We start from the raw sequence: 14907 nt of genomic DNA, 5'->3' as shown, positions 1-14907 counted from the left end.
TGAAATTCCTAGCAAGGCCTGGCAGTCCTTCAATTATCTTTTACAATAATATCATAAACTTTAAAAAGAAAGAAAACTATTTAGAGATCTGAAACATTAAATATTTAACCCCCATAGTTGTAGGGAACATAGCAGTTATGGGATTTTTTGTTTGTTTGTTTGTTTTTTACTTATTGTCCACTGAAATTAAGAAAGGGAAAAAAAAAATCAGAAGTTTGTACTTAGCTGGCAATCTGCATCTTTAGAGTTCGAAATTATACAGTTTTTCCTCTGATTAGGTATTATTATGTAGAACTCCAAAGGGTCATTTACATTCCTTTATAACATTGGAGCTCTGGAGTACTGAATTGTATTTTGAGATAAGTAAGCCACTAGCAGGGACTTGAACATTTCCTTTTCTTTAGATTTTATTGTATCAGCATGTGAATATTCTGAATACAACTTGTATCCTAAAGCATACAAGCTGTAAAGGTTTAACACTGTACTAAAATTTCTTCATCATCTGTATTGTATGAATTTTGCTTACTGTTTTATGGGTGGATTTCTAAGCTAAGATTGGCAGTTCCTACCAGCTTTTTAAAAAGATCCTTAGGTTTCTGTAGCTGCATGATCACATGTCATTTAATTTCCGGCTACATAAGTTTGCAGGCTGTCTTTCTATGACCCTGTATTTATGGAATTGCCCTGAAGCCATGGAATGTGAGGATGGGTTTCATTGTAACACTGTGGGTTTGTTGGTTTTTGCTGGTATATTTTATAACAAGAAATAAGAGGCTTGTATAATTCAAGGCTAATATTTTGGCCAGTTGATATTCTTCATGATGGAATGATAAGAAAGATAATATATTTGTCAGTAACATCTTTTAAGTTGTTATATCCTAAAGTTGAAATACTCTGCTGTGTGTTACTTACTCATTATATTTGAGCTCTGTCAAATACTGTCAATATTTGGCTTACCTGAAGAGTATCTCCCAATTCTCTGTAAACATATTTTAGATATTTCTTTAAGAGATAAGAATTACGTGAACTTTTTAATATCTAAATAACAATGACTTTGATTCTCAAGAGTTGGGGGAGGATAAATTGTTATAAGCTTGGACAGAATTTTAATTGGATTTGAAAAGCAGAAGAAACTTACTATTGCTTGGATGATGGAGCCCTGTTTGGGAGTCTAACACAGAACTGAGAAAGACAAAATTGTGAAACACTTTGCTGTGAATTCATTGATTAGGTAGTTATAGTAATACTTCCTAGAAGCCATTGAAGAAGATACAAAGTGGGGAGTACAAATGTTGGATGGAAAAGAAATAAGCACAGTGCTATAGAACTACACCATGTCGTAAGACCTGTCATAAGACAATATTCTATGAAATGACAGATTCTGATAAGTGTTTCTTACTCAGTTTCTTTGGGTGTAAATCTTTTGTTGTGGGCGTTGGTTTCCTTCAGGAGAAGTTAATGGAACTGATCCTCCAAGGATGAAATTTAAACATCTCAAAAGTCAGCATTTTGGCCATGTTGTCCAATGCATCATGAAGACGAAGACTTTCTTGTCATTGCTTGACTCTAAGTAAAGCTGTGAATATAGTTGAGTGATTCTCCAGACCTGCCAGCTGCAGTTTCCCTCTTAGAGGAAGAAAGACTTTCAGTCTTCTCAGGTTGTAATGAGAGAGCTGTCCTACCTTGAATAAATGGGCCCATTGTTAATTTTAAGCTCTTGAGTATTTTCTTTTATATTCCCTCCCAGCTACCCTGTCATTATGCCAAGTTAGAAAATATTTAGTTTGTATAACTATTTGATGTATATTTCACGTGTATGTTCACTCTGCTTTAAAACCATTAATTACCCTTTGTGTGAGGTTCAGAGACCTGTCTTTTCCCATGTGGCAGTTTTATATCTTTTGTGGTCACAAATGTCAGGAATCTCAGTATAAATCCTGGAAAAATTTTTCTGCTCTATAATTTGTAAATAAATGAAAATCCTATATTTTTTAATTGAAAATTAGTAGTTTTAGGAAAAAAGGGGCTTGCTTATTTGATTTTAGTAAATATTGGGCATTTTAGAAAGTGGTTAAGAGAAATTTTACTGGTAAGCCGGACTTTTTGTATCTGATGGAGGAAACCGCTTGTAGGGTTTGGATAAAGTAAGAATAGTAGGCAGGGTGCAGTGACTCACACCTGTAATATCAGCATTTTGGGAGGACAAAGTGGGAGGATCACTTGATACCAAGATCACTTGATACAAGACCCTGTCTCAAAAAAAAAAAAAAGATAAGACACTAGCACTTTAGACTTTGGGAAAGAACATTTTCATATAACCTTTTCAGCTACTCGTGAGTTAGATATATCTACCTATTTAAACTGAGAATGGATAGATAATAGATAATGTACAGCTGTGTATTAGAATGATCTGGATTTAAATCTTAGCTAGAAAATTAGTTCATTAATTTGAGCTTCTGATTTTCTTTGATGTATGGGAAATGCTTTGTAAATTAAAAAGTGCTATACAGGCAGATTTGATTATTATTAATAATTTTGAGCCTCTGAACTTTCTATTATTTTTTAGAACTTTTGAGGCAGAAAGCTTTTCTTTATGAGAGTTGCTAGTCACACTGCATGTGAATACACAGTTGAGCAGTGGTCTTTGGGTCTGTGACATCCCATTAGGAGTAGTTCTTACCCAGATTCCCACGTACCACAGGTCCAGTCATGTGTCTTTCCCCCAGTTACAACTGTGTGGAGGAGAAATCAGATAGGATTTAGTTATTTCTAGAAGCAAATGCTGCTTTAAACAAAAAAGGAGTTACCCCTTTGGTATCTTACGAGAGATAATTATGTTTCAGCTTTGGCATATGAGACTTTAGGCCTTTATTTCAGTGTCTGAGATGCTAAAATTATTATGTGATATAAAATTTGACAAAACTAGATATTAGCATGTGAAATAACAATATGTGGATATATTTGCAAATAAATGACCTAATTGGAATGAAAAGAGAAAACATTAAGTAACTAAAGAGCAGTGACCGTGATGTCTACTGATTGCTTAGGTATTCTATGTTTGGGCCACTGTATAGTCTTGTTGAGAAGATAGGTTTGGTTCCTTAATTAACAGAGAGGGAAAATCACTTTTCTAGCATACTTTGTTTATTAAGAGTTTTTTTTTAAAGGTAATAAACTGTGAATGGACAAAGCAGAGAATATTGAATGAGTATTTCCTTATTCCTTTACCTTTTTCTTATGTTTTTTCTTTCCTGATGTTTAAGTATAGTTATCTACCCGTCTGTAAATACTCAGATTTATTTTATGGCTGATGTTGTCATTTTTTATGACAATTACTGTAACAAAGTTCACCAACCTTGTTGGCATTTAGCAACTGGGCTCCCAACTGGGCTAAGTAGTTGTAGTAAATGTTCCTAATAGGTCTAAATAGAGGAGAGTAAAATGAATTGGAAAAGTTAATAGGAGGGAATGAGAAAGAAAAAGTCAGATGAGAGGAGAAAATAAAGAGTACATTTTTAAAAGGCCACAGTGTTTCAAGTTTGTTACTTAAGAAATCTTGCTTAATCCTTTACCTCTCCTCCCTTTAGTTTCTTAATTCAAAAGATACATGACCACATAGGGGGAAATGTCTCCTGGTGCCCTGCTGTTCATTTCCTCTTCCTTGAAGCAACCAGTGTTAGTAGTATACCTCCAGAGATTGTCTACATAGGTATATCTGCTCCCTGCCCTCTTTTTAACACAAATAGTATCCTTAATAGAAATGCTTATTTTTTTGGCATTTTGTTCACTTAACCCAACATCAGTATATATCTTCATTCCTTTTTCACAGCTACACTGTGTTTGAATTTGCCATAATTTTTAAAATTAATTTCTGTTAATAGACAATTCGATTTTTTCTAGTCTTGTGCTTTTACTGTCACTGCAGTTAAGTTTTGCCCATATATGTGTCTATATATGTGTATATTTGTCACATAAATTCCTATAAATGGAATTGCTGAGTCAGAGGGTTATATGCATTTGTAATTTTGACTGATACTGCCAAATATCTTTATGGAGACACTCCTACTCACAGTATGAGGATGGCTGTTTCCCCATACCTATACTAGCTTGAGTTTCAACAGACCTTGATCTTTTCCAGTCAGATGGGCCAGTTTCTTTTTACGGGGCTAGTCACAATCATTTTACAAAGGATTTTCTGTGTTTTTAAGTGGTTTGTTTTCCATTTTGCAAGTGAATCTGGAATATAAAAACATGCTGCCCTTCTTTAAATGATACCATTAATTTCTTAGGGATGCCATTTTCTGAATTCTTTCATCCAGAGCTCTTATTACTAATTATCTCTATCATTTGTTTCCCGTTTCCAAACTAACCTCCTCTCTTTCTTGACCTGTTACTCCCAATTGCATGGTGAAAGATTTTGTGTTTTTGGCATAGTGCCCCGTCATAGACTTTTTGGAAAATTAAGCAAATCACATTTAATGGACTCAAAGTAACTTTGGAGTCTCTTCAGTAGGCTGATACACAATTGACCCTTGAACAACATAGGGTTTAGGGGTACCAACCTCCTGTGCAGTCAAAAATCTGTGTATAACTTTTGACTCCCCTGAAACTTGGCTACTGATAGCCTACTATTGACCAGAAGCCTTAACCCATAATATAAACAATTGATTAATGCATATTTTGTATGTTATACATAGTAAATATTCTTAGAATAGAATAAGCTGGAAAAAGCGTTATTTAAAAATCATAAGGAAGAGAAAAATATAATTACTGTTCATGAAGTGAAAAGGAGTCATCATAAAGGTCTTCATTCTTGTCATCTTCACTTTGAGTAGGCTGAGAAAGAGGAGGAAGAGGAACAGTTGGTCTTGCTGTCTCGGGGTGGCAGAGATGGAATAGGTGGAGGTGGAAGGGAAGCAGGAGAGGTGGGCACACTTGATGTAACTTTTATTGAAAAAAATCTGCCTATAAGTGGACCCGGGCTGTTCAAACCTGTGTTGTTCAAGGGTCAACTGTATTGTGTGGTTTTGAATTTTAGTCTTCTTTAGCTACTTTTGTGTGATGTGACAAGGAGACTGACCATTATGAGGTGTTCACTATGGTCCTAGGACTGGCAAATTTTACCCTTATGAGCCTCAGTGTATTTTTATTAACATTTATTAGCCAGTGGAACTTAACTGAAGTCAGGTAGGTTTATAGAGTGTTCCGTAACATAGTGAGTCAGGCATTGGGAAGGTATACTAGTGTGTGTCACAAGGTAGTTCTTCATTTTAGCCCAGTGTGAGCAGCAGTTGTCAACACTGGATGTGTTGGTAACTATGGTAACAAAAAGAGTAAGGATTCTAGGGACTTTTTTTTTTGTGGTAAAGATGGAAGAAGGAGGAATTTCCCTATAGAATGTTGCTGTAAATGTTAAATATGATGAGAAGAGTTTCAAATTAGAGAAGAATTTGCAACATTTGTTATTTGAATTCTGTGAATTTTTAAATATTTTCCCCCAAGGTCTAGAAATTGATTTAACAATGGCCACTGTACTTTATGATAATTGTCCTGGCTAAATTTTAATTGAAGAAAGAGAAAGTAGTTATTATAATAACATTAACAATTCAATGCTGTTTACATTGATTGGATCAGGGATTTAAGTGCTGTGTTTCAGTTCCATTGAGATCTGATTACAGCTCAGTATTTCTCAGATGGTTTCTGGGATATTAACTTTTGGAAGTGGTAAAATTAAGATATTTAGTAATTTGTGTAATGCTATCCAGAGCAGACTATGAGTATGTTTGTTCTGAAAGTATTTTTCTTCTTGAGAAAAAGGTACTGGAGGACAACGCTGGTCTGAACTCCTGACCTCAAGTGATCCTCCCATCCCAGCCTCCCAAAGTGTTGGTATTATAGAACGGAAGCACTGGGTCAGGTCTGTCTGTTTCTTAACCAGAGAATAGATTCTAGAGAATCAAAGACTTGTCTGTATGAGAGTACTGAGATTATTAACAAAAAAATATAACTGGTTTCCAGACTGACTAGTAGTCAGAATCGTCAATGATAGACTTTAAAAGTGTGGATTCCAGGACTTTGACCCAGACTTTGAATTTAGGATATTTAGGGTTTCATTAGATTCTGTATTTTTAACATGCTTTCTAGATGTTTCCCCTGCACCAGTTGGGTTCCATTTTGTATACTTATGTTTGGGAACCATATGTAGCTTTGCTTTTGTAAAAACAAAAAAATATATTTTTATTATGGAGCTTTTGTTACTTAGATCATTTCAGCAAAAAGGTTAAGGGTAAGTTACTTGGAATCTGAACTGGAATTGACTAAATAATGTGACAGTTCTGTTTTTATCCAACTGCTGGTTTCTTCCTTGTTTTTCAGAGTTCAGTCACCATAGGTCAAGTCTTTTATAAGTAAATTACAGTTTTAATAACATATAACATCAGGTGGTTACTTTTGTTTATGATGCTGTAAACACCTCTATGACAAATTAAAGATTTGGAGGACTTTGAAATTGGCATGCTATTTATAATATTTTAATGCTTTAACAGTTAATATTGAACGTTAGATTTATGAAAGAGAAATCTTTGGCTATACTAGGTTTTGTTTTATACCTCATGATAAAGTGGTTACATTAAAGTTAAAACAAGCAAGTTACAGTCTTTTAAGGCCATGGCCAGGGAGATCAATTCAAATTTTGGGATTCTATATTAGATTTCACAGCAGTACAGTTTAAATACAATTAATAGTTCATATATTTTGTTAGATCATGAGCCTCTCTTATCCCTCAAGGAAACCCCCAAGTCTTATTTATTCAGGATTGCTTTAGAATTCCCAGTACATATTCAGTAACTATCGATTAATGATTACAGTGGTAATAGAGGACGAATGGGAAGCTGGGTTGCAATTGCAATCAAGTTTCTTCTAGATTTGTTAATGTACCTGATTGATTCAATTAGCTGATGAAACATTTTAATGAAACATTTTGGTTTTCCTTGTTTTCAATCCTAATCGGCATTAAGTTTCTAGGAAATGCCCTAGAGGTTACTTTATGTGATAGACCCTTACTTCCCAAGGTAATCTTCTCGTGTATCAGCCAGGATTTGTGTTTTGTCTTTTTGACCCAACAGTTCTACTTCTGTTCTTTAGTGTCCTGCACAACAAACATGCATGTTTGCACATTACAGCCTTTCAAATAGGTGAATGAATTATATTTCCCTTTGAGTCTTGTGGATATTGTGTAAGAAGACATTTCTTCAAATGTTTTCCTCATGACAGTTTCCCTATCTTCACATCCCTTAGCACTTACCTTTAGAAGTAGAGTAGGTTTTAAATGACTCTTTAAGTCAACTAGAACTGAACCTAATACCTCAGATGTGTTAAGACCAATGCAAAGGTTTAAAGTGAGGAAACTGATTTTTGTTTGATTTGATAGTGGGATTTAGAAGCTGTTCTGAGCAGTAGGCTTGATGGAACTTTCACTTTTTTTGTCTGTATACTTTTTTTTTGGTGATGGGGTCTTGCTCTGGAGTGCAGTGGCACAGTCAGAGCTCCATACAGCCTTGAACTCTTGCCCTCAAGTCATTCTCCTGCCTTAGCCTCCCAAGTTGCTGGAACTACAAACGTGTGCCACTGTGCCCAGCTAATGTTGTACATTTTTTTGTAGAGATAAGCTCTCGCTTTGTTGCCCAGGTTGGTCTCAAACATCTGGGCTCAAGCGATTACAGGAATGAACCACAGTGTCTGGCATTTGTGCACTCTTGCCCTGCTTGAAATTTTTGCAATTTGTTTGTCTTCTGTTTAAGAGAAGACATAAAAAGAGAAAGAAAACTAAACCTGGTCTAAGCTTGGTCCATGTGCAAATTTAGACTTGTCTGGACATAATATGGAGATTAGGAGAGCCTAAGAGAAGCAGGTGGTTTTTTTGTTTATTTTGTTTTTTGGGGTGTGTGTGTGTGTGTGTGTGTGTGTGTGCATGCGTGTGGTGTGTTTGCATGAGAAATCAAAGACTCATGAGAAGAAATTTAGGAAAAAGATAATTGAGGTGTATTCAAACTTAATCTTTGTAGATTTTATTGTTACTGCTTACTATCGTTTGGGAAATACTGGTAAATTCTCACTGTGGCAAGTTATGTCCTGTTGGTATGGTTTTCTAGTACTGACCTTCTCTTGAATGACACATGTCAGAGCCATAAGAAGAGGTGTTAGTCACCACATATTTTTTTTATCTCTTACCGTGTTCTGGGCCTTGGATATAGATTGTGCTTTTCCATTTTCTGACAAAGGCCACATGGGACATGCTATGAAATATAGGAAGGAGCTTGGACTTAGGAAAGGACATAAAAATAATCAAATCTGGAAAAGGAAAAGATGAGCATTGATTATACAGCCTATGTCAAGGTTGCAGGGAACTTCTAGACTAGGGTTTATAGAACTCCTGGGGCAGACACAGAAGAAATAGTGGCAGACAGAATCATTTATTCCATATCTTTATAAGTGCCAGCTATGTGTTCTGTACTGTTGTACACAATGAAAATACAGAGATAAACAAAGTTATGCATCTTGTAATCTAGTAAGAGGAAATGGTAACTCACAAGTAAAAAAAAAAAAATAAGCAATGTAATGTAATAAGGTGATGTGCCAGATAGTAACTGGGAGAAGGAGATGGGTGTCTGGGGGTAAGAGTTTCATTTTAGATTGGGCAGTCAAGACAGGCCCTCTGAAGAAGCAGCAATGATTTAAGTATGAGAACTAATCATGCAAAGGGCTGGGAAAACACATTGCAGGCACAGAGATTAGCAAGTGCAGGGGCAGGAAAGAGCTGAATGTGTGCAAGAAATAGAAAGGAGGTTAGTGTGGCAGGAAGGCTGTGAGCAAGGAGGAAGGTGAGTGAGATTAGGGAGTATGTCGATTGGCAGGATGAGAGATAAAGAGGTTCCTGGTAATGAGGAAGATAACATTGGAGGCCATGGTAGGAGAACTCCTGGGGATTTTAGATGGATTTTGATTCTTCTGGATTAGAGCTGAGCTAGAGAAAGTGGGTTACTATTATTGTGACCTTACCGTATCTTCAGGCTGGTATGTTTTATAAATTGTCTTTAATAGAAATTCCAAGGCAAGAATTTGAAATTTTTTTTTTTTTTGAGCAAAGGAATAACTATAGCCTTCTGAGGTGACTGGAAATAAAACATTCATTTTAATATATGTTTGTTTTGAAAATTTTTGTTTATAGTTCTAACACATGATGGTTTTTTCATTATTTGCACACTGATTACATTTTTCCTATTTTGTGTTATTTTATTTTATTTTATTTTTTTGAGATGGAGTTTCACTCTCGTTACCCAGGCAGAAGTGCAATCTCGGCTCACCGCAACCTCCGCCTCCTGGGTTCAGGCAATTCTCCTGCCTCAGCCTCCTGAGTAGCTGGGATTACCGGCATGCGCCTCCATGCCCAGCTAATTTTTTGTATTTTTAGTAGAGACAGGGTTTCACCATGTTGACCAGAATGGTCTCGATCTCTCCACCTCGTGATCCACCCGTCTCGGCCTCCCAAAGTGCTGGGATTACAGGCTTGAGCCACCGCGCCCGGCCTATTTTGTGTTATTTTACCTTGTTTTTTTGAGACAGAGTCTCTCGCTCTGTCACCCAGGCTGGAATGCAGTGGTATGATCTCAGCTCACTGCAGCCTCGGCCTCCCTCCTAGGTTCAAGTGATTCTCCTGCCTTAGCCTCCCTGGGTATCTGGGACTACAGGCACACGTCACTACACCTGGCTAATTTTTTTGTATTTTTAGCAGAGATGGGTTTTCACTGTGTTATCCAGAATGGTCTCAATCTCCTGATCTCATTATCTGCCTGCCTCGGCCTCCCAAAGTGCTGGGATTGCATGCATGAGCCACTGTGCCCAGCCTAAATTTTGTTGTTTTTATTGTAAGATGCAGCTTGTTTCCCAGATGGCTTCTGTTTTCATTTCCTTGTGATGTTATGACCTTTTCTACTCTAATAAAGAAATGTTGCATACACATTCAGTAGTTGTTTACAAATTATGCTGGTAACACATTTATTAAAATTTGCCTCAAAGAGAAAGTGAGTGTTAGGATGTTTATTCTAGGTCGGATCTGTGGAGCTGAAAAAAGTTTTACAATATGTCTGTTTTTAAAAAGAGTTTTTAGTCAATTGGTTGGTTAATTGGTTGGTTAATTGGTTGGTTAATATGCCCAATGCCAAGAATTGCAGTTTGTGTCCCTTTTGTTATTTCTAGTGGAGGGTGTTTATAAGTTTTAATATGTTTTTCATTTCTGAACTTTCAGAGAGATTACTTGTTTAGAGTTAACCTCTAGTTTTAGTAAATTCAGATTTTCAACCTTAAACATATTGTAATGGACAAAAATGTCATCAATATCATAAAGATCTAGGTCCTCAGTAATACATAATAATGCCTATATTATGAAGTAATAAATTATGTAACTTCATGCTTTATATTTGCATTGGTCTGTTCTCACACTGCTAATAAAGACATATCTGAGAGTAGGTAATTTATAAAGGAGAGAGGTTTAATTAACCCACAGTTCCACATGGCTGGGAGGCCTCACAATCATGATGGAAGCGAAGTCATGTCTTACATGGTGGCAGGCAAGAGAAGAGATCATGTGCAGGGGAACTCCCCTTTATAAACCTGTCAGATTTTGTGAGACTTACCCACTATCACGAGAACATCATGGCAGAGACCTACCCCATCATTACCTCCCACCAGGTCCTTCCCATGACATGGGAATTATGGGAGCTATAATTTGATATTTGGGTGGGGACACAGCCAAACCATATCGGTATTCAAGATCAGCTTTTTATAAATTCAGGGGAACAAGTTTTTCTTTGAGTTTTGGGGTATAATTGCAAAATACTGCTTTAAAACCAGCTTATAAATTACCTGTTACATTAAGCAGGTATAGTGTATGATAACATAATACACTATAAAGTCTACTTGAGAGAGAGTTTTGTAAATGATTTTATCTTAAAATAGTACTTAGTTTCTAGCCTTTTGGTGGAGGGGAACTTCAGGTAACCATGATTATATAGTGATGAATGGTTAAATATCTGTAAACATTATATTATTAAAGCTAATATATTGGTATTGTATTTTTTATTGCTTTTTTCATAGCAGTCTTTTAGGATATATATTTTCTTCCAACATATCACTTTAGGATTACATTTTTAGTGAACCATATTCTACACACTGTTGATTGTAGTTATTACAGGTATCAGCCCAGGAACAGAATGCCTGTGTGTGGATCCTGGCTCTGTAATTTACCACTGGTCAAATTATTGAACAGTGCCCCAAGTACCTTACCTGTTAAGTAAGGGTAAAAATATTTACACCATAGGATTGTTGAGAAAATTAAATAAATGAACACTTGTAAGGTTTTTAGAAGTACATGGCACACAATAATTACTAAGTTACGGTAACCTAATAATAACAATGTAAATTACCTTATAATAAGTATATACTAGTAATATGCAGTTGAAACAGTTTTGAAACTATTATTGAAATAATATTTCTAGATGCCTCATTTCTTAGATAACATCATCTTTGAAATTCAGTTCTGCTTTTCTTTTTTGAACGTTTTAATGTAGAATTTTCTAGAAGTACTTTTTAAAATACACACATGTGCACCCACATACACACACTCTCACACACACTCTGTAGTTTGGATTGAATTAGTTATGAATTACCTTCTTTATAGTCAGTACATAATAAATATTTGTTGAATGAGTGATCCATTTCCTTCTTCCATCTGTCATGATCTGGCATAAACTCTCAAAGAGTTTTGAAAAGAGAGTTGGCACTAGTACCTCCGGTTAGATGTTCTTTCCACGGTGATTGCCATTCAGTGTAGTTTTTTTTTTTTTGTAGATTCTTTTAAAGTAGCATGATGTACAATATTGCTGGTGATAGGCAGTTGCTCCAGAGAGCAGTTTTCTCCTGCAGTGAAGATGAATTTGATTGCAAGAGAGAATATATAAGTGGAATGAATGTAGATTAGATGAACTAGGCAATGTACCTGCCATTTTTACTATTGCTTTCTAGGTGTTTTTGTGATATCAGCTTCCTCTGTGTGGAGGTCTCCATGCTCCTTATCTTGCCATCCTGCATCCCTGACCAGCTGGACTAGCATGAGTGCCTGCCCTAAATGCAGCACTTATAGAGAAAGTTAGGAGATTTGTATGTTTTCGCACTAGTTACAAGCTCTGTGAACTTTATGAAATAAATTATAAAATTTAGCAAATCTGAACTTCAGTCATATATTGCTCACTTATTGATTTATTTACTCATTCCACAAATATTTATTGAACATTTATTATATGCAGGACCTTGTCCTAGGAACTAAAGAAACAGCAGTGAATAAAACAAAGTATGTGTCCTCTCAAATCTATATTTTAGGGAGGTAAAGAAGACACAATAAACAAAAATAAATGGTGATATAATGGTATGGAACAAAACAAAGAGGTATAGGGAAAGAGTGGCAGTTGTGTGGGGGTTACATAATTTGTAGAAGGTGAGTAAATAAGGTAATTTTTGAGCAGAGATACGGAAAAAGTTCAGTAATAGTATTCAGGGCAAAGGGTGGAGACTCTGAGGTGAGCATTTGCTTGGCTAGTTCAAGGAACAGCAAGGCTCCAATGACTGGAGTAGACAGAATAAGGGGAAGAATGGTAAGAGATGATTCTAGAGAGCTGAAGGTAATTACTTCTCAAGATTAGCTGTGTTAAAATCCTGCACTGTGGTTAGTTGATGGGACAGTAGCACTTTTTCCTTGAAATAAAATGAGGTCTTGTCAACATAGTGAGTTTTTTGTTTGTTTTTGGCAAGCAGTAAATATTTTCTCTCAAGTTTGAAATGTCTGCTGATTGCAACGTTGTCTTATTAAGGACTGATGTTAATTATTAATAGTATTTGAAGTTTTAAAGGGTTGTAAATAGTGATATTTGCATTCTTGGTACTGTTGTTTGATATGTAGGAAGAGTAACTGTGAATGAGAAGTGGAGTCAGATTAAATACATAGTTCAGTGATAATTTTTATGGATTGGTGACTAATTTATTTTCATTGCCATCATGCTAACAATAATATTCACTTTAAAAATTAAGGTGAAATAGAATTACTTTTATCTTTACACCAAAATTTCAGCTTGAAAATGGAGGCTGAGAAATTTTAGAATCTTTCGGGTGATCACCAAAGAAACGTGCAGAGTATTCTAGGCATATTAGCGTGTTGAATGTTTTAGTCTGTTTAGGGATTTGTCAAGTAACATTTGAAATTGCTTTTTAAATTTTTCTTTCAGAAATCTTTTTTGGGAAACTTTGGTGTCATTCAGAGAATGATCATTAAAACATTTCATTTACACCTTTTTTGTTGTTGTTTTTGTTTTCATTTGAGACAGTCTTGCCCTGTCGCCCAGGATAGAGTACAGTGGTACGATCTCAGCTCATTGCAACCTGTGCCTCCTGGGTTCAAGTGATTCTTCTGCTTCAGCCTCCTAAGTGGCTGCATTACAGGTGTGCGCCACCATGCTTGACTAGTTTTTGCATTTTTGGTAGAAATGGGCTTTTGCCATATTGGCCAAGCTGGTCTCAAACTCCTGACCTCCGGTGATCTGCCTGCCTCAGCCTCCCAAAGTGCTGGGATTACAGGTGTGAGCCATGGTGGCTGGCCCATTTACACCTTTTGAAGACAGCTAATTTACCTGGTGAACTGGTAGCCACAAACCAATTGTCTTGGCTTCTGCTGTAGTCATTAGACTATTTTTATTACAAGTCTGTTTTTTATTTTTACTTTTTAGACACAAGGTCTTACTGCCACCCAGGCAGGATGATCACAGCTCACAGTAATCTCCATCTCTTGGGCTGAAGGGATCCTCCTGCCTCAGCCTCCTAGGTAGCTAGGATTACAGGCACATACCATCATGTGTAGCCAATTTTTTGAAATTTATTTTAGAGATGGGGTCTTGCCATTTTGACCAGGCTGGTCTCAAACTATTGGACTCAGTCCATTCTCCTGTCTTGGCCTTGCAGAGTGCTGGGATTATAGGCATGAGCTACTGAAGCCAGCTGAAATTTTCAATAAAAATAGCTAAGTATTTTCTTGTGAAGGCACAGTTTTTCCAAAGAATTTTTCTTGTCTACTTTGATTCCTTTTAAGACAAGTTTTATTATTGTTAGACAATTATCTAAATTATCCCAATGAAAAGTTTTATAATAAAATTTATTGCTCTTTGGGTCAGTGAAACTTCCGCCTTCCCCTGCTTTTTTTTTTTGCCTAAAAGTGGGGCAAGAAATGCTGGAAATTTTCTCTTCAAAGGAGGTTGCTGTATAAAGGAGGGATTTATTCTAACAGAGCTGCTTTCTAAATTCGGTTTAATGGTAATGCTCTGAATGCATGCAAATGATATGCCTCTCTAGCCTTGGTAACAATTTAAAAACTTAATTTTCAGTAATTCTGCCAAGGAAGTATTTTCTTCAACAAAATTTGGGAGTTGATTTAGCTGGCTGTTTAAATAAGGTCTCGCATTTGATTTTTAGATAATTCAGATTTTTTGCAAATACAGTGGACTCTTGAGTTTCATGGTCAAATATGGCCTTTCCTAGAAATGATGATGAGTATTTGCATTAGGGTTAATTCTTTTATAGTCTTTGTTTAAATGAAAATGAAAATAAAAACTAGTAGAAAAATGTTAGAATGGTAGTTACCAGGGTTAAGGGGTACAGGGACACAGGGAGTTGTTTAATGATTATAGTTTCAGTTTTGCAAGATGAAAAGTTCTGGAGTTCTTTTTCACAACAATGTAAATATACTTAATATTGCTAACTATATATTTTAAAATGGTATACATTTAAAAATGGTTAAGATGGTTAAAAAAA

At 35.9% G+C, this 14907-nt stretch overlaps 1 protein-coding gene and 1 long non-coding RNA gene across 44 annotated transcripts in view; one reads left to right on the top strand and one right to left on the bottom strand.

The window, feature by feature from the left end:
* The window catches only part of PDLIM5 (PDZ and LIM domain 5), a 216725-nt gene that overhangs the window by 7124 nt on the left and 194694 nt on the right, over nucleotides 1-14907 (top strand). The gene's annotated exons all lie outside the window — the stretch shown is intronic.
* LOC144581783 (uncharacterized) lies at nucleotides 1546-4891 on the bottom strand. Its single transcript, XR_013533016.1, has 3 exons — nucleotides 4772-4891; nucleotides 2681-2732; nucleotides 1546-1682 (listed from the first exon to the last, which is right to left on the bottom strand). It is a non-coding gene; the product is annotated as an uncharacterized LOC144581783 (long non-coding RNA).

The sequence above is a fragment of the Callithrix jacchus genome, chromosome 3 (genome assembly GCF_049354715.1).
Source record: "Callithrix jacchus isolate 240 chromosome 3, calJac240_pri, whole genome shotgun sequence".
Taxonomy (NCBI): domain Eukaryota; kingdom Metazoa; phylum Chordata; class Mammalia; order Primates; family Cebidae; genus Callithrix; species Callithrix jacchus.
This window is presented reverse-complemented; position numbering and strand designations above follow the sequence as displayed.